General features: G+C 41.7%; 1 protein-coding gene across 4 annotated transcripts in view; it reads right to left on the bottom strand.

Moving 5' to 3' along the window:
- Positions 1 to 20,651, bottom strand: part of NRG1 (neuregulin 1) — a 921,067-nt gene that overhangs the window by 86,501 nt on the left and 813,915 nt on the right. The gene's annotated exons all lie outside the window — the stretch shown is intronic.

Here is a 20,651-nt window from a genome sequence, read left to right as displayed (position 1 = left end):
CACCTGGAGCATAGGATGGTGGTGCCTGCTTGGTAGAATAGAGCTGTCATGAAGCAGCAACCACAAGAAAATCAGTAGGACCGGCAAGAGCAGCAGCAGCAGATGAGGCAGCAGTGACAGCAGCAATATCATCCTGTTGTGTTAAAGCTACGAGTGAAAGAGGCTGAATCATTACAGAGCAGCAGGTGCTTGTTCTGGGAGCATCACGGCACACACTATTATCGCCGGCTGTGACTTGATAGGAAGGACAGTGAGAGCTGGATGGTTACTCCCTTCTCTTCTTTTGCTTAGTCGTCTTCAGCATCCTTGTTCTGGCTTCCCTTTTTGTAAAACAAGACGGTTCCTTTTTTTTTTTTTTTTTCCCCTATCCACTTTACCAGTCACGTACCTTATCACTTAGATTCTCCTTTCTCTTCTCTTCTCCCCCACCCACTGCAGGGCTGGTCTGAAAAAAAATCTGTGCATCCAGCAACACAGTACTAACAGTGACTTCCTACTTTATCCAATTAGAAGGAATGAAGGCCATCAAATCAAAGAGGAGACAGCAGGCAGCATTTATGATCTCTCTTTCACTCTCCTTCGGCTTTTTTTTTTTTTCACCCTTCTTCTACTGTTTGGTTAGGGAAAGGCGCAGCAATCGATTATAACAATCTTGCCAGGCTACAATGGGGAGGAGATGGGAGATGGTAGCTGTAGAGGCAGGACCTGAAGCCTAGCAGGTCTGATATTCGAATCCTCCCTAGAGAGGCACTTTTTTCTAACTGCTGTTTCCTGCAGCCTGCTACTCCTGTAAGTTTATCTCTCAGTGAAACAGAAATGTGGAAGACTGAAATAGTGCAATCCATTTTCTGAGATTAGCTTTTTTAAACAAAGCGAAAAAAAAAAAAGCATCCATCTACAATATAATTCATAAAATGAATTAGTCGTAGTACGTGCTAGCATTTCATTTAATTGCCAAATCACACACAGAAAGCTAAGTAAACTTAGTCTCGTTAAAGCAGAAGGGATTAAGTAGAATTGTTAAACGTAATTACAGAGAACAAAAAGGTGTGAACATTTAAATACATGTTACTGTAGGTCTGGGGATGATAATGATATCTAGGTTAAAGCTGTCACCATTGAAACACCATGGCAGCAGTCAGGAGATTCTTTTTGTTTAAATCCTGCAGGCTAATAGGTGTGGCACTGATTTTGCCAAATCATGTTGCAATGCTGGAATATTTAGGCAGGCTTCTTTTTCAAGGAACTCAGATTTATACCTATTATACCAGATTAGCTACTACAGCTCTACAATGAATATATAAATGAATAAGACTTTATTATTAATATGTTAATAAAACGTGCCAGGAATGCTGGTATTGTCACACTGCAGCAATTACTTTTCAGCCACGCTGACTTAGCCATGAGCATTTTAATGATTAGACCCCTGAGAAAGTCCCTGCTCCCCAGCATGTAGGCCTCATACAATTTAAAGAGACACTGGGGGGAGATTTACTAAAGCCGGTTCACTCAGAATCTGGTGCACCTGTGCATGGGAGCCAATCGGCTTCTAACCTCAGCTTGTCCAAATAAGCTTTAGCAATAAAACCTGGAAGCTGATTGGTTTCCATGCAGAAGTGCACAAGATTTTGAGTGAATCGGCTTTAGAAAATAAACCCCATTGCCACCTTGCCAAGTAGAAATGCATCTATAAAGGGCCACCTCCAACCTTACCAGTAATGCCTCACCACTCATTCCTTCTATTCAGATGTCCGAATACAGTCACAAAACCTGGACTTCTGTGCATGACCTGCTCTCATGTGACAGTCCTCGGGTTTAGCAGCCAATAAACTAGGCCAAAGCAATGCCCTATGAATAGGGGTTTAAAGTCACTGCTCCCCCAGGATGCACACACTGCCCACTCTAATAAAGGCTGAAGAGGAGGAAGGATCAGTGAGGGATTGCTGTGTGTGTCAGGAAGGGACTTTCCAGAGATACTTTCACTTTGATCTTACTTATTTTGACTGCAGATGCATATACTGCTGGCCAGTTCTTTCTTGATGCATGGGCACCCCTGGGCACTGCCCAGGGGCCCCAGGTGAATGGGGGACCCATGATAATTTTGCATTATATCTTAATTGCCAACTGTCCTGGATTTGCTGGGACAGTCATGCTCTTTACGAAGATGGCCGTGCCCCGGACAGAATCCTGAAACCTGTACTGTGCCCTCATGATCCCAGTATTGTGTCCTCATGATCCCCCTCATACTGTGCCATTTTGCCTTCCCCCTGCCCCCGTATTGTGCCCTTTGTGTTGATCAGTCTTTGATTGATAGCACGTCTTCTTATTGTTTAAAATTGATGTTATTAAAAGTAATAATAAATAGTGTTTATTGTAATCAACTATTTATACTTTAATTCTTGAGAGTAGGTGCGCAAATTGGGGCAGGCTGGGACAGGACCAAGTGCATTACTTTGCCAAGGGGCCCATGATGCTATGAAGATGGCCCTGCTGCTGGCCAGGAATCCTAATCCAGTAATCAGCTTTCCTACACAGATTCAAACAAGAAAGTCTTTACTTGAGGTTCTCCATTTTAAATGAAGCCCTGACCAAGGGGGAGTTCCTTTGACCCCTGAAACGTGCTGGCTGTCTTTTAACACAATATTAATCAATTAATTTGGACTCTTAACTTTTGGTCTGGAGCTCCTTCCATATATGCACATTCTTTTCTGGTGACCTTCTGGAGTACCCGCTGGAGGGTAGCCTTGTCTGTTGTGAGCAGCCCAACCTGAGCCAGTGGGCTCTTCAAATGTTTTTTGCTATCTCACTACCTTGTTTAAACTCGCATCAAAGTCTCAATGCCTCTTGGATACCCTTTTTGTTAATTGCACTTTGCCCTACATGCCTCTTAAAGAGAAAACCCGACTTGAGATAATGTCCAATATTCTCATTGCACACTTTCCTGGATTGGGCTTAGAGGTAGTGGATGCTGCAGCAACAACCAGCTGGAAACTTGAGGCATCACAAGCTAATGTACATATTTGCCAGCACCCCACAGATCAACAAGTACTGTTCGAAAGTTTTATTGTAGCACGATCAAATCACAATGGACTGAGGGCAATGTTTTAGAGCCTCGCAGGACCACCTGATGAAGGGGTCCTGCACACCTCCATCGCATTGTCATGTGATCATGCTACAATAAAACCTTTGGATGGTACTTGCTGATCCGTGGTGTGTTGGCAAAGATGTACAATAAAAGAAAACCTGTCAGATGACAAACATGATGCCTTTGTTCTGAAAATGATAGTTGGTAATGGCTGGCTGCTCCTATTCCTTGCTCAACTTGATCACATCACTTACCCCATGGCTGTTGGGGGGGGGGTCAGTGATTTAGAGGATTTGATATTCTAAACGAATAGAGGTTGTTTATTCAGGAAATGTTTACTTAGTAGATAAAGTGAAGCTTTGTCCACTTCAATTATCCAATCGGGTGCAAGCAAAAATCCCTGACATAATTGAGTACTTGAAGTCAAGGCAACTTCCCTTATTTACTAAAGTAAGTGGAAATAGACTTGATATGTCAATAGCTTTGTTTAGTAATGCAGTAGAGATGAACCCAGACACAGGCATCTAGCATTCTCAGTAATAGCAGCATACGTACATTTCTCACAACAGAAGTCTTCTAAATACTTTAATATGACTAAGAATATCAGAGTCAATGTCTTGCATTCGAAACTTCTGCACAAGCTGGTATACCAACTGTTCAATTCTATCAAAACATACCATTGAAACATCAATACAATAAATGTTGCTGATTTTCACTAGCTCCTATTTTAAGACTCTTGAGTGCTTCCAACACACCTGGATTATGTATGCTGACTTTGTGGCATGAGTGCACCTAGGCCATTGATCCATATGTAGTGTGTGGTGGTTATCCTCGGATTTACATGTGAGCATACTGTATATTTACACAAAAAACAACAGGGTGGCTTTAATGCTGGTCCTTGCAGTACAAACTTTTGCTTGACTTTCACTCCATTTTGCTTCCAGGAGTGAAGTGTCATAGGAAAAGCTTGAGATTCGCTCTCCTTGTTCTCAAATAACAGCACTGGTGATCAGTAATTGGCCATTCAGGTGCTGAGAACTGTCACATGGGGCATGGAAAGATGACTCAGATCTGTGTTAAGCTGGCTATATATTAGGTCAACCAGCTGAACAATAAAAACTGAACCGATTCACGCATCCACAGTCGAGGTGGATGAGGGAATCCTCTCTGCTGCACTATTGTATTCTGATAGTAGGGGGACTTTCCCGCTGTCAGAATACACAAAGCAGAATGGCAGCCATTGGTTGTAGTTGCTGATCATGCCGAAAGGGTTGCTGAACAAAAGGGTTGCTGAACAGAAGTCGATTGTAGCAAGTAGTTAACCCTTGCAGTGTAATTTTTTTTGTTGTGCCTGGAGTTGTATTTCAAGTCAAGAAGCAATATCTGAAACCACTTTTTATTGCTCTGAGTACAATAAAATACTAAATACTAAAGGGTATTGTTTCTCTACGCATGTCAGGAATGTAACTAATGTGTACAAACACATGTACTTACTCCGGAATGTCTGAAACTCCCATGACATCACTGACATTTGGACTACCTAACCCAATGGGTTAATGTTTGCCAGGTAAAAAAAAAACGTTTGTTTACCTTGACTATTCCCTAATAAACCCATAGCTGTAATGGCAAAGGAGAAAGTACCAAATTTTCACAACTCTGTTAGTCTTGTGTGCAACCGATCAATTCAAACAAATATTATGCTAGCAACAGAGGCTTGCAGGAGACATTAAATAACTGAAGTTTTATGTTTTGATATGATTATGCAAAATTATGTTGTTTTATGCACATTAAGACATCATATCATTAGAAGATCTGTTGTTTTCTTTTTTGCTGCATAAAGTTTCACAAAAGTGAAAAAATACATATCCATAAATTAAAGCAAACCTACAGGCAGAAAAAAATAACAAAGCAGCAGCAGGTAGTTGACAGAGTAAACTGTCAGCACATACCTGCTCTGTAGCAGAATATCCTGCTCCTGTGTCACCCCAAGACACCCACAGTCTCTTCACTTTCAAAGAGTGGAGATTAATCACTCCTTCCCACTCCGGTCACAGAACACAGTGCTTGGTGATTAGGTGACCTATCAACAGGCCTGAATGTTGTCACATAGAGGGTCACTTAAACAAATTATGACATTGAGAAATGTGATATTTGCATAACTAACTTGGAGGCTCTAGGAAGTGTTTGGGCAAGAGGTTCAGCAAAAATACATTAAAACCGGCCATAGATGAATCAAATCTCATTTGGTTTAGCAGAGACTGGCCGAGATGCAATCCATCTATGGACAGGCTGGTTGTATTAAAGTTGATCCATTGATCAACTTTATTACAACCAGCCTGTTGGATTTTTTTGCATGCGATTACTTCCTGCGGCTATAGCCACCAGAAGGGATCATTGTGTTCTGCCAGCAGGGACCCATGCAACCCATGCCTACAGGAAAAAAAAATGGTATAATGTATGGCTTGCTTTATGCGGTCACCTACATTATTCTGCTATTTACTATAGAGGTTCATTCATTTACTCATAGGTTCATTTTAAACAGATGCATACAGTATATTCTATCAGTCTTGCAGCAGTAAGGGAAGAAAATCAAGTTCCCTTGGTTAGCCAAGATGTACCCCTTTTAGTGCTCGGTATCTAATCTCCAAGCCCTGAGCCCCAAGCCAATTTATATGTAACATTCTGAACATTAATTTGAATTTAGGCCCCTTTCACGTGGTGGGTCTAATTAGGTCTGCCTATCAGTTTTTCAGGCGGACCTGATCAAATGGTTCATTTACCCCTATGGTTGAATGTACACAGGTTGGTGTAAACGGACTTGTAACTGTTCACATACGCCTAGTTCCAAATCAGATCCAGTCTGATAAGAAAAAATTAAAAATGGAAGAAGATCCAGCCCCCTCCATCTAGGTGGATTGGATTAGAGCAGGGGTGGCTAACCTGTGGCTCTCCAGCTGTTGTGGAACTACATTTCCCATGAGGCATTGCAAAGATGGGAAGTTACTGACTTGCAGAGGCATGATGGAACTTGTAGTCCTGCAGCAGCTGGAGAGCCGCAGGTTGGCCACCCCTGGATTAGAGGATAGTTGGGTGTAAATGCACAGTGGAGTCTGTTTACACTCGGCCACCCAAACTGAGCGGAAACAGATGTGTCATCTGCCCACTCTTCTCCCATCAGCAGGGGATCTGTGAATGGATCCCCTGCTGATCTGGATGGAGTCCACCCCGTTTGAAAGGAGCCTGGTAAAGAGAAACGTGAATATGTTAAATTGTAACAATATATGTTAAGGCATTTCTTCTTAAGGCCCCTTTCACATGAGTAGTCCTGAAAAATAGACAGGCAGACCTGATCGGAACCTCCATTCTCATCTAGGAAACCCACACAGGCACAGGGAGAACATGCAAACTCCAGGCAGGTGGTGCCGTTGCTGGGATTCAAACCAATGACCTAGTACTGCCAGGCGGAAGGGTTAACCAATTAGCCACTGTGCTGCCAATTTAAGCAGTGCTTTACATGTATATTGTACATTCACATATGTCCCTAACCCTCAAGGGGCGTACAACCTAAGGTCCCTAACTTACATTCATACATACATATACTAGGGCCAATTTAGACAGGAGCCAATTAACCTACCAGCACAAGTGTCTGTTTACACCCACCTACATCCAATACAATCTGATCCACTAAAAAAAGATGGATGGGGATCTGTTCCCCTTCCATCTAGTGGACTGAATAAGATGGAAGTCGGTGTAAACAGACAGGCGGCCCATTTACACCCAACTGCCCATAGAGGAAAGCGGGCTGTGTCCGTGTCTGCTCTGCATAGGCGGAGCAGATACGAACTTGTGATCCGCCTGTTCATTGGGGATCAACAAACAGATCTCCTGCTGAGCAAGTGGATCACAGGCGGACTCCACCCCTGTGAAAGGAGAGTAAAGGGAAAGTCAGATATCACATATCAAGAGGAAATTACATTCACCTTTATACCTATGGCTGTCAGATCTTCAGCTGTGAAATGACAACATGAAAGACATCCAAATTTAGCTTTACTAAAACCGTCACATCAATGACAGGGAGGTGAGTGTAATTTATCTATGGCCTCCCTTTAATGTATTCAGAACACAAATGTAAGCTACCTATACGTAAAATCAGTGGTAGAATAATGCTTATGATGTCATTTACATCTCTCTACATTTTGAGTGTTAAATTCCACAGGCCAGCTGCACAGTGTTCACATCAAGCATAGGCACTGTAGGAAAGACACCCGTCAACACAGACTGACTTATAAATTAATACACCCACATAAATTTCACATCCTTTTCACATGGGACTGAAATAGACACTGGTGTTATTGCCGCCTGTAGGTAGAAAATCTCTGCACTAAACAAGTGGAATTCAAAGGAAAAACCTGACATTAGACCATGAATATCAGAAGATTTGGATGCATTTTAACACAACTGCCCACACACGATGCTAAAGAGAAAAGGAGCAATGTGTTGGAATGAAGGAAAGCAATTAAAATCAGAATTACATACTTAAATTTAAAATATGTTATAGAATAGAAAGTCATGCTTAAAGCGTATCTATGGTCCAAAATAAAAATCAAGTATGTGGTGAGAAATTGAATTCCCATGTGTTATAGTTGCATAGTTGTTCAAAATACAATGCTGTCCAAGTTGCAAAACATAGTTTTTGAACAATCCCACAGTACCAACTTCCTTCATTGCCTTGATACAAAACATTTGTCCCTGTGAATGTGCCCAGCCATGTCTCCCACTGAAGAGTGCTTTGCACTGGAAGGACAACTGAACGTGAGAACATTCTATAAGTCAAGACGTTGAGGTAACCCCTCTTTAGGATAGCCCTCATCTGAAGAAGCACAGCAATAGACTTACTTCTATGACATCAGCAGTGGTGGCAGCAGCAAAGCAAACTGGGAGATTCACAATACATATGTCCTTCACATGAAGTGGCCAGAAAGTCACCACAAATAACAGCAGTTGAAAGAATGCAATAGTGGTTGATAAGAAAAAATCATTTGTGAAAATTAACAAGCATATTTATGATATAATTATATGGTGGTTTGACCGCTATCATTGCCCTGATTTCTCATCAACAAACTTCATATTTTGACTTTAGATCTCCTTTAATGCAATGCACAGTTGAATGTTGACTGATACCAGCAAATCTCCTACTAGCCTTAATAACAATTTACAAATCCCATTGACCATTCCGAATCATATTTTGTGGTTGGTCTATATTTTCCACAATAATAGTAATACTGACACCAAAGTTTTTGTTCCTTCAATAAAGTAAATTCAATAGCTCAAAAGTAACCAATCCAAATTTAGTCTCACAACTTTAGGGTTTCTAGGTACTCCACTTTGCATATCACCATTGCTCACTGAAAATGCCGGTATGAAAATCACTAGCTTATTTCTTTAAAGTAGCATATTCAAAATATTAAAGGGTGATGGCAACATTGTATCAAGTGGGTGGAGAACTGACTCGTACACTGAAGTTGCCAATAAAGAATAATAAAACATTTTCTGTATTTCTAAAAAAAAAAAGAAAAGATATACTGTATATTTGCTTTAATGTAAAACTAAAATATGTGTACATGGCTCTATAATGTGTCCAAAGCAATGTTTTGCTTTTGTGTTTTTGAAGTTTTGCTAGGATTGATGCAGCTAGAGAAAGAGTAGCTCAGCATCACCAAAACATTGTGAAAGCAATATAACGCCCAGCATCAAACATTTTCAGGGCTCATCTTGAAGTGATATTAAAGGCAGATTTATTTTCTTTTTTAAAATAACAAACATGGCATACTTACCTGCTCTGTGCAGTGATTTTGCACAGAGCAGCCCCGATCCTGCTCTTGTCAGATTCCCCACTGGCACTCCTGGCCCCTCCCTCTTGCCTAGTACCCCCATAGCAAGCAGCTGACTATGGGGGCACCCAAGCAGGCTCACTCTTGAGCAGCTACTCTGTGACTCCATTCCCACACGGAGCTTGGCTCGGCCCTGATCTCTCCTCAGTGGCTCACTGGCTGTGATTGACAGTAGTGGGAGCCAATGGCCTCTGCTGCTGTTTTAGCCAATGAGAAAGGAGAGACCCTGGAGAGCTGAGGCTCTTGTGCACAATGCTGGATAGGCATCGAGCTCAGGTACATTTTGGGGGGGCTGGGGAGGGGGGACTGCTGCACACAGAAGGTTTTTACCTTAAGCATTCAGTGGCAGTTTGTTCAGCCGTTTTAACAAATGTCTATAGCATTTTCCTGCTTCTAGGTGACTGTTCCGAATGCGCTTAAAAAGCCATCAGAATGCCATCCGAAAGCATCCCAAAAGCTGGAATGAGGGCAATCAATTATGAGTGGCTAGCGGCTATGCAATGCTGACCATTTATCAACCACTTGAATGTGCAATGTCCCAGTCCCAGCTGTATGCCATTCAGACTGATGCAGTAAGTGGTTGGCAGGCTGGTAAGCCTGCTTGAAAAATAGTGCTAAATTGGCAATACACATTAATTTGAAAAGTACATTACGGTTTCAGAAGCAAAGCCTTTCATATTTGCAGTCTCAGCTGATATACATTTGCTTGGGCAGAATTTGGTCAGACCTGGCGCTAGAGATGCCTTCATAGCTGTAGGTGCTATGTCACAGACACTGCTTACTTTTGATAAATAGATCCCTTCGGTATGCCATATCTGCTGTTTGGCAAAAGCTAATGCCTCTTTTTTATTCCAAGGAACATTCGCATAGGAAACAAAACATTTTTGTGCTACTTGTTAAACAAATAATGGTTTGATTCTCACTTTAAATAATTGTTTGTGCACCATAGGTTTCCTAGAGCATGTTACTGTTATAGGTCACTGCTACTGATAATGATAGCAGTAGCTAATCATGGATGCTGCACAATATAAGTTGACAGGGGTTTTAAACCTATCCAACTTGGCTTTACATATACTTTGGAAAACCAAACTAGGTAGGCTGATAAGAAAATGCCAATCATGCATAATGCCTATCCTGTGGTTGATTTGGTTAGATGATCCAGCAGTCATTGTAAATAGATACTAAAACGTAACCATTCCATGTTCACATTGCATACTATGTACACTATATTGCCAAAAGTATTGGTATGCCTGCCTTTACATGCACTTGAACCTTAATGGCATCCCAGTCTTACTCCGTTGGGTTCAATATTGAGTTGACCCACCCTTTGCAGCTATAACAGCTTCAACTCTACTGGGAAGGCTGTCCTCAAGGTTTAGGAGTGTGTCTATGGGAATGTTTGACCATTCTTCCAGAAGCGCATTTGTGAGGTCAGGCACTGATGTCAGACGAGAAGGCCTGGCTCACAGTCTGCGCTCTCATTCATCCTAAAGGTGTTCTATCCAGTTTATATCAGGACTTTGTGCAGGCCAGTCAAGTTCCTCCACCCCAATCTTGCTCATCCATGTCTTTATGGACCTTGCTTTGTGCAATGATGTGCAGTCATGTTGGAACAGGAAGGGGCCATCCTCAAACTGTTCCCAGAAAGCTGGGAGCATGAAATTGTCCAAAATGTCTTGGTATGCTGACACCTTAAGAGTCTCACTGAGACTAAGGGGCCAAGCTCAACCCCTGAAAAACAACCCCACACCATAATCCCCCCTCCACCAAACTTTACACTTGGCACAATGCAGTCAGGCAAGTACCGTTCTCTGGCAACCGCCAAACCCAGACACGTCCATCAGATTGCCAGACAGAGAAGCGTGATGCGTCACTCCAGAGAACACGTCTCCACTGCTCTAGAGTCTATTGGTGGCATGCTTTACACCACTGCATCCAATGTTTTGCATTGCACTTGGTGATGTAAGGCTTGGATGCAGCTGTTCAGCCATGGAAACCCATGGCTAAACAACTTTTGCGCACTGTGCTCTTCAGCATGCGCTGATCCCACTCTATCATTTTATGCGCTCTACTACTTTGTGGCTGAGCTGCTGTTGTTCCCAGTTGTTTCCACTTTATTATGATACCACTAACAGTTGACCGTGGAATATTTAGTAGCAAGGAAATTTCTCAGTTGGACTTGCACAGGTGGCAACCTATCACGGTACCATGCTTGAATTCACTGAGCTCCTAAGAGAGACCCATTCTTTCACAAATGTTTGTAGAAGCAGTCTGCATGCCTAGGTGCTTGATTTTATACACCTCTGGCCATGGAGGTTATTGGAACACCTGAATCCAATGATTTGGAGGGGTGTCCTAATACTTTTGGCAATATACTGTATGTTATAGTGTATTATTGAATGTTACATCAAGCAGTGCCCAACAAAAGACAAATACAACCACATAAATCTGAATAAAGGCTGGATTAGTTAACTTTTGCTGCCTAACCAGTAATACCATGTAAGGGGTAACTTTAGATACAGAATGTATATGACAATAACATGTAATGTTCAAATACATAGCAATACATTTATAGCCAAAGGCCTGCACTGTAATATAAAACATTTATATTGCAGGTTTTTCAGGAAATTGCACAGTAACCACACACCAGACCTAAGAGTTGCATAATACCCTATCACAGCATATAATACTACAGGCAACTATAAATCAGATAACAGTAATGTATTAATATTCCCACTGCAATTATAAAATATGTTGACCTCAGCAAAATAAAAATGATACATTTCATCCAATTTACTAGTCAAGGCAATGAAAGCATAACGTGCATAGATAAAAAGAAGTGTCTGTAGGGAAAAAAAAATCTGTTTAATTTATGAAGAACTAAGTTCTTGTTGGAACTAAAAAGCAAGAATAGGGCCCAAGAAAACAAACTTTTAAAAAGGAAAAAGATCACTTGGTGAATGCAGATGGTGCATTTACCTTTTATGTAGAATTAGGGCTGCCCCAACCATAAATCATGGTATTCATGTCTCCAGTGGTGCCTACCACTACTTCTTATGTAAGGCTGACCCATAGCGCTACTTTCCCATGTAAAACTGATCTGCAATGATACCATCTCATGTAAAGTTGACCCACACCACTGGACCTCAGACAGAAAGGCAAGTTTCCACATTTCCTTCTGTATATAGTTTAAAGTAAGACTACGGCTTTCCTTTAAAGAAAATGTGCCTTAACCCCTATTTATAACTACATCTACATTTGCAGTTTTCTTTTAGCTTCCCCCACAATGTTCTACAAATACCCATTGATCCTGCCTATGAAGTTGATCTAATGCAGCTTCCTTTGATGGTGTCACAATGATGCAGACTGCTGCTGATTTCAGAGTTGCCACTCTCATGTAGGCTGAGACATGAGAAGATGTGGCAGGTGATATGGCTATTAGCATTTTCACTGCTGACTCACAAGTCTGTAGCTTTTCAATCACTCCTAGCCACACACAATCCTACCCACTGCTTTCTAGATTGACAGCACAGTCTCTGTTGGTGCAACCATCCCATTTTGAGCTGCAGTGTCTGGTAGGAGGAACATGTGAGGCGTGTGTGTCACTTAGTAACTGTATTTGGGAATTGTGTATACAGTCATATAGAAGTCTTTTGATGCACACTTATAGTAACTGCAATGCCGTGGTGGCTCACATGCACTACAATGAAAAGAGATTAACTCATTATGTGTACTTGTTGTGGATGAGCCATAATACCTCCCATGCACTGTTGGGAGAGGTGTAACCATAGAGCTTGCACAAAAAAGGCCCCCAAGTGGAAAAAGGGGTTGGAAACCCTTAAAGCAGTTTGAACCAGTATTTATAAAAATGCAAGCATTTGTATCAGTAGGCTCTTTGTTTTAACTGCTTAACATTAAAATCTGACAACAGCAAACAATTTTATCTGATAATGTATATTGGTTGAATGACATTCATGTAAAAGCACAAACAATTTATATTCTCATATTTTCATCAACATTGTCTTCTTCTGCGTTTGTAATGTTAAACTGTTACAAGGCAGTACCATACATACACTATAAATTATTGCCAAAAGTATTAGGACACCTGCCTTTACACACACATGAACTTTAATGGCATCCCAGTCTTAGTCCGTAGGGTTCAACATTGAGCTGGCCCACCCTTTGCAGGTATAACAGCTTCAACTCTTCTGGGAAGGCTGTCCACAAGGTTTAGGAGTGTGTCTATGGGAATGTTTGACCATTCTTCCAGAAGCGCATTTGTGAGGTCAGGCACTGATGTCGGACAAGAAAGTCCTGGCTCGCTGTCTCCACTCTAAGTCATCCCAAATGTGTTTTGTCAGGTTGAGGTCAGGACTCTGCAGGCCAGTCAAGTTCCTCCACCCCAACCTCGCTCATCCATGTCTTTATGGACCTTGCTTTGTACACTGATGCGCAGTCATGTTGGAACAGGAAGGGGCCATCCCAAACTGTTCCCACAAAGTTGGGAGCATGAAATTGTCCAAAATGTCTTTGTATGCTGATGCCTTAAGAGTTTCCTTCACTGGGACTAAGGGGCCAAGCCCAACCCCTGAAGAACAACCCCACACCAAAATCCCTCCTCCACCAAACGTTACACTTGGCACAATACAGTCAGGCAAGTACCGTTCTCTGGCAACCGCCAAACCCAGACACATCCATCAGATTGCCAGACAGAGAAACGTGATGCGTCACTCAAGAGAACACGTCTCCACTGCTCTAGAGTCTAGTGGTGGCATGCTTTACACCACTGCATCCAACGTTTTGCATTGCATTGCACTGGGTGATGTAAGGCTTGGATGCAGCTGTTCAGCCATGGAAACCCATGGCTAAACAGCTTTTGTGCACTGTGCTCTTCAGCATGCGCTGATCCTGCTCTATCATTTTACGAGCTCTACCACTTCGTGGTTGAGTTGCTGTTGTTCCCAGTTGTTTCCACTTTGTTATGATACCACTAACAGTTGACTGTGGAATATTTAGTAGTAAGGAAATTTCACGGATGGACTTATTGCACAGGTGGCAACCTATCAACGTACCCCGCTTGAATCCACTGAGCTCCTGAGAGCGACCCATTCTTTCACAAATGGTTGTAGAAGCAGTCTTCATGCCTAGGTGCTTGATTTTATACACCTGTGGCCATGGAGGTGATTGGAACCCCTGAATCCAATGATTTGGAGGGGTGTCCCAATACTTTTGGCAATATAGTGTATATAACACACGTAACAACACATATTTGAGAAGCAGAGAATTGTATGAGTATGGCTCGTTAGTTACACTAATTTCTGTGTCCCCCATCTTGAAATTTGTCAGACTGAAATTTTAGTAATTGAAAGTATGTCCTAGACATTCGTAGGACTGATAAAAGTGTATGTACATTCAGCAACTGGAAAGGAGTTCTATCCTTCCAATACTCTAAACACAGTGGCTAAATGGTTAGCACTTCCGCCTGGCAGCACTGGGGTTGTTGGTTCCACCTGCCTGGAATTTTCATGTTCTCCTTGTGCCTGTGTGGGTTTCCTCTGGGTACTCCGGTTTCCTCTTACACTCCAAAGACATGCTGGTAGGTTAATTGGCTTCTGTCTAAATTGACCCTAGTATGTGTATGTATGAATGTGAGTTTGAAAACTTAGATTGTACGTTCCTTGAGGGTTAGGGACGGATGTGAATGTACAATATACACTCACTAGCAACTTTATTAGGCACACCTGTTCAACTGCTTGGCAACACAAATTACTAATCAGCTAATCACAGTGCAGCAACGTAATGCATTTAGGCATTTAGATGTGGTGAAGACAACTTTCTGATGTTCAAACTGAGCATGAGAATGGGGAAGAAAGGGGACTTAAGTGACTTTGAATGTGGCATGGTTGTTGGTGTCAGACGGGCTGGTCGGCGTATTTCAAAAACTGCTGATCTACTGGGAATTTTCACACACAACCATCTCTAGGGTTTACAGAGAATTGTCCGAAAAAGAGAAAATATCCAGTGAGCGGCCGTTGTGTGAATGAAAATGCCTTGTTGATGTCAGAGGTCAGAGGAGAATGGGCAGACTGGTTCAAGATGATAGAAAGGTAACAGTAACTCATGTCAATATGAACCAAAATATCTGAGTAATGTTTCCAACACCTTGTTGAATCTATAACACCGCTATATAAGTACCTGTAATAGATAAATTAAATAATAAAAATTAGTTTTTATTTCTATGTTTCTTTTTGGAGATTTACCCTCACTTTCTGTATGGTGAAACTGTTTATGCCTCTAACAAAGTCTTGGGCTACATTGCGGGTTCTATCCCTTTTTCACAGTATCCAAAACAAAATAAAAAAGCTTTGAGTGGATATACACTCTAATTATAGGAGATTCTGGAAGGCAAAGAGGGATAGGGATGGTGCCCCACTGCTGTTGATATCCTGCTCTCTGTCCAGATGAGATCCTGTCCTTGACATCTGTGAACTGATACATAATTCAGGGAGCTTTAGGAGCAAACAGATAGATATTTCCCTAGCTAATTGGTTTGCCCTTCCGCCTGGCAGTACTAGGGTCGTTGGTTTGAATCCCAGCCATGGCACCACCTGCCTGGAGTTTGCATGTTCTCCCTGTGCCTGAGTGGGTTTCCTCCGGGTACTCTGGTTTTCTCCCACACTCCAAAGACATGCTGGTAGGTTAATTGGATCCTGTCTAAATTGGCCCTAGTATATGTATGTATGAAAGTGAGTTAGGAACCTTAGATTGTACGCTCCTTGAGGGTTAGGGACATATGTGAATGTACAATATACATGTAAAGCACTGCTTAAATTGGCAGCACAGTGGCTAATTGGTTAACCCTTCCGCCTGGCAGTACTAGGTCATTGGTTTGAATCCCAGCAACGGCACCACCTGCCTGGAGTTTGCATGTTCTCCCTGTGCCTGTGTGGGTTTCCTCCAGGTACTCCGGTTTCCTCCCACACTCCAAAGACATGCTGGTAGGTTAACTGGATCCTGTCTAAATTGGCCCTAGTATGTGTATGTATGAATGTGAGTTAGGGACCTTAGATTGTACGGCCCTTGAGGGTTAGGGACTCATGTGAATGTACAAAATACATGTAAAGCGCTGCATAAATTGACAGCACTATATAAGTACCTGTAATAAATAATAAATACATTTCCCCATTAATGATGGATAGGAGATAATCTGCTTATAGCTGAGCGAGATGTGTAAGTATAGAAGTGCGTGTGCAAATGAGCTTCAAATTTTCATGTGTGATAACAAGCATGTGCAATAACCTGAGGCATTTTGTTGACCAGAAATGGCCAATTATCACAATCAATACAATCAAACTGTTAATGTGCAAGGTGAAAGGACACAGAAGCTGTCCACTCTTTCAAGTGTCAAAAAAAAAACAATTTCTAGGTGTAGAGGATATAACTGGAATTTAGTTTTTATATTCTTTAATCTAATTTATCTATTGTTTTAAATATCAAAATGTGAAATTGATGAGTATATTTAGAGACTTATTAAAAAATATTATTTCTTTTTTTCCAAAAATATTTAGTGTCCTACATGTGATTAAAATATACTCTGCAATAATACATTTGATATAAAATATAACCAATAAATCAGACCACATGAAAAAGAAAAGAAATTCATATTTTTACACTGCCATTACTCTAGAGTCACACAACAGGCAGAAAAAATACCAGAAATAAATGTTACTAGATATTTCTTATACCACAATACATACTGATGGTTTCTATAGCCTCCAATAAAAAATTCTAATCAGCCTGCAAGCTCGTGTAGTTACAGGAAGTGGGATGCATAATTTAAATAGCTGCAGAGGCTATCTTACTTACTACTGCAGTGGTGAGATCCAGCTATTGGCAGCAGGAATCTTGCCAGTGCATTAGGAGATGGAATAGAGATGGAATAGTGCAGAATTATGCCAAAAAATAGCACAGTAATAACAGTTATTAAAATAAAAAACCCTATCACCTGCAGTATATGCCAGCACAATGCAGTTAACTCAGGAAATGTAAAGTCACTGTTAAGTATAAATCATTCTAAAAGCTGATAATTGATATGGGCAGTAAAATGTGTGTCATTTTTATGTGTGGGCAAAGGGCATATCAGAATGCAAAAATATGTATATTATAAATAAACTGCTACAGCTACATGACTGGTTAAGGGGAAACCTGTCATGCACCCTGCACCCATATTACTGAATCAAAGTCTGATGACGCTCCAACCATTTAGCACAGCATGTGTCAGGTCCTTAGATTCAAATGAGAAGCAACGATTCCGTGGGACATTGCATGGTAGTGTCATCATCCTTACTCTGGATTACATTCCTAAATGCACAAAATATATCTGGGTACTAACATTAATAATTCATTTCACCAGGGGACGTTGATGCAGGGAATATCTGATTGCCTCCTGGGGGATCAGGAAGGAAGTTTTTTCCCCTGCTGGGGAGAACTGGATCATGCTTTATTGGTTCCTCTGAATCAATTGTGGGTATAGGACTGAGTAAATGGAGGTTTTCATTTTTTTCCCTATTGGTTGAACTAGATGGGTCTTTTTTCAACTTGATTAATGTATCTATGTAACTATGTACTTTGGATAACAGTATTCTTTACATAGCTTTCTATAGGACAAAAGGTACTACTCTATCAATACCTACAAAGCATGAATGCCAAAATGTATGAGATCTACTCAAATGCTATGTGGCTATTTCCTGGGCACACATCACCTGTATCTGTACTCTGGATGACAGTATTCTTTACAGAGGTTTCCATAGGACAAAAGGTACTATAGGCAGTCCCCGAATTACAAACATCCGACTTACATATGACTCGTACTTAAGAACGGAGGCAGCGTGATGTCACGCTGGTCCCGGAAACCACTGGGCCATCTTGCTGCTCACCACATGCAGCCACCTACTGTCCAGCAGACCTCTCAGCAATCCCACATAACTGCATGACCATTTAACCCTTCCTTATGCTATTCAAAACTTAAAAAAAGCTATTTTTGGCTGGAGTTACACTTAAAAAATGTACTCGTTCCAACCTAAAAGAGAAGTCTGGCTTTGGGTTTTGTTCCCAAGTCATACTGACCTAGGTGGATGCAGCATCGGTCTGAAGCTGCATCTGTCCCCTGGCAGCTTTAAGTGTGAGAACTCAACAATCACATGACCGCTGATCGCTGAGTTCTCTCAGCCACTCTGAGCAGAGAGCGGTGACTGTCAGTCACCGCTCTCTGCTCTGCCCAACCCCAGTGCTCACTGGAGCGCTGGGCTGTGGAGGGGGAGGGAGCGGCTGGTTCAAGCTCTTAGTGGCTCGCTGAGAGGCTGGGCCAGGTGCCGCTCCAGACTCTGGGGTAGATCCTGACTTTAAAGGTAGAATCTTTCCCTAGCCTGGGCCAGTTGAGTGACGTCAGCTGACAGCAGGCTGAAAACGGGCCACAGGAGCACAGAGCAAACTGCGCTCCTGTGGTCCACAGGAGAAGTACTGCCAAAAGTGCATTGGCTGTACTTCTCCTTGAAGAACAAACCTACAAAACCTATCTTTTTCATAACCTCGGGACTGCCTGTACTCTATGAATGCCTACAAAGCATTAATGCCAAAATGTCTGAAATCAACTTAACTGCTATGTGGCTATTTTGTAGGCACATATCACCTATAATAAGTGATCTAAGTTTGAAGTGACTTGGTAATGTGCAGGTATTCATTCAAACTGACTGAATATAAAATGTATATAAAATCAGTGATTTTTTCATGTATACAAAATAAGACAGATCAAGCTCATATGCTTTTCAATATTTTAATTGAAAGCATAAATGTGCAATCTATTGATTTTTTTTAAAACACCTAATATAAAGGATGTTATAGTGCACTAAACTGGCTATAAAAATAAAATCTGCTCTGCTCTGCATTTGTTCAGGCACATGGGCAGAAATGTTCAGGTTTCAAAATGATTAGTCAAGATACCATAGGTATAGCTGCATAATCATTTAACCTGCTGAATACATGTCTTGTAATAAGCCCTGCTTTGCTTCATTCATTTCCACAGCACACAGATTAGAGAGAACAGTGGCCGCAAGTAGAGGCAGGGCTGCGTACAAATGATAACACAGATGTGCTAATTATACTCCTGCATTAGAAAATTGAACCTGCCAAGTCCTTCTGTCCATGAAATGAATGAGGAAACATGTTTTACACTGACACTAAGTGGTCACGTTCATTGGCAAATATCAGCTTGCTTTTTCCCCTCCCCGTTATCTAAGTAAAATGGATATACCGACAGGAAGAGAAGTAGCCACAGATTTGCAGGTGACTCCATCTGCCCCAAGTGGCCATCACTAAAAGGCAATGTATTGAGGACTATTGTTCAGCATCTCCTTCCTAGAATGTTTCAGCACCACTCTGATGAACAGCGCCCTGCTGACCTAGATATCTTGTTACTATTACTTGATAGAACTATGAATGGGGAAGGGATGGATTTTAATCTTCGAACATCAACTGCTGCACAGTAGTGGCTGACCACAAAAGAGAAGTCTTTATTTTACAAAGGCTGATGAACTACAGCAAATAAAGTGCTGTGCATTTTGCAAGTGCAGTTGCACTCATTTTCCTTAAAAAATGCGATGTGGTAAAGCTTCCCTTTAGGCTCAGTTCACACTAGCTTTGTTAGTAGGTGTCGGACAGGTGTTTGGGAAACATTTTTAACCCTTCTCTAATGCCTATGAAAATTCTGCATGTGGCAGCACACAGTGCTGTTCACACGGAAGCATTGCATCGCAGCAAAACTGATGCCTCGTGTCGAGTCAGGAGGAGTTGAAGCCTCCCATTCAAGTCTATGGTGCCGCTCCGCAAACACCTGGCAGGCGTTTGCGGTGCGGTTGCGAGGCGTTTGCGGAGCATTAATACCATTTAACTTCATTATAGGCGTTCGTGGTGCAGTTTTAACGCTTGGCAAGTGCCTATCAACCATCTCAAAACTGCACGTAGGGCGTTTGGGGAGCGTTTGGGGAGCATTAAAAACGCTTCCCAAACGCCTGTCTAACACCTGTCAAACGCTATAGGGGCATTTGGCAAGAATTAGAAATAAAGTCAAGTTTGAACGAGCCCTAAAGAATGCCCAATCAGGTGCAAAGAAAATGAAAAAAGCATTTTTGTCTGCACATGATTGGATGATGGAAATCAGCAAAGCTGAGCTTTACCACATTCACTAAGCTTTGGGGAAAATGCACTTGGAAAGTGCACAACCTATTTGCCTTTAGTAAATCCATCCCATTGTGTCACAATAAGTTATCAAGTTAAAGAAAGATTATTGATAACTAGTTTTTTTGGCTTTAAAACAAGTTCACATGGGCATTGAAAGCAGCCTTTAACATGAACATTAACATTCTAATAGGGTTAAAATGGTTGTACAGCTGAAGGTTTTTAACCTTCATGCATTCTATGTATGAAGGTAAAGCACCTTCTGTGTGCTGCTCCCCCCATAGCGCCACTAATACTCACCTGAGCCCCTTCTTGATTCAGCGATGTGTACGGGTGTCTTGGCTGTCCAGGGTCTCTCTCCCCTAATTGGCTGAAACACAGCAGTTGGAGCCATTGGGAGTGGGGATTGGGCCAAGTCAAAGTTCTATGTGTCTTAAGGACAC

This window comes from Staurois parvus, unplaced genomic scaffold (genome assembly GCF_062004578.1).
Source record: "Staurois parvus isolate SC_StPar_1 unplaced genomic scaffold, SC_StPar_1.0 ptg000013l, whole genome shotgun sequence".
NCBI classification, from domain to species: domain Eukaryota; kingdom Metazoa; phylum Chordata; class Amphibia; order Anura; family Ranidae; genus Staurois; species Staurois parvus.
The sequence above is the reverse complement of the archived record's forward strand: the minus strand, read 5'-3'. Positions and strand labels throughout refer to the sequence as shown.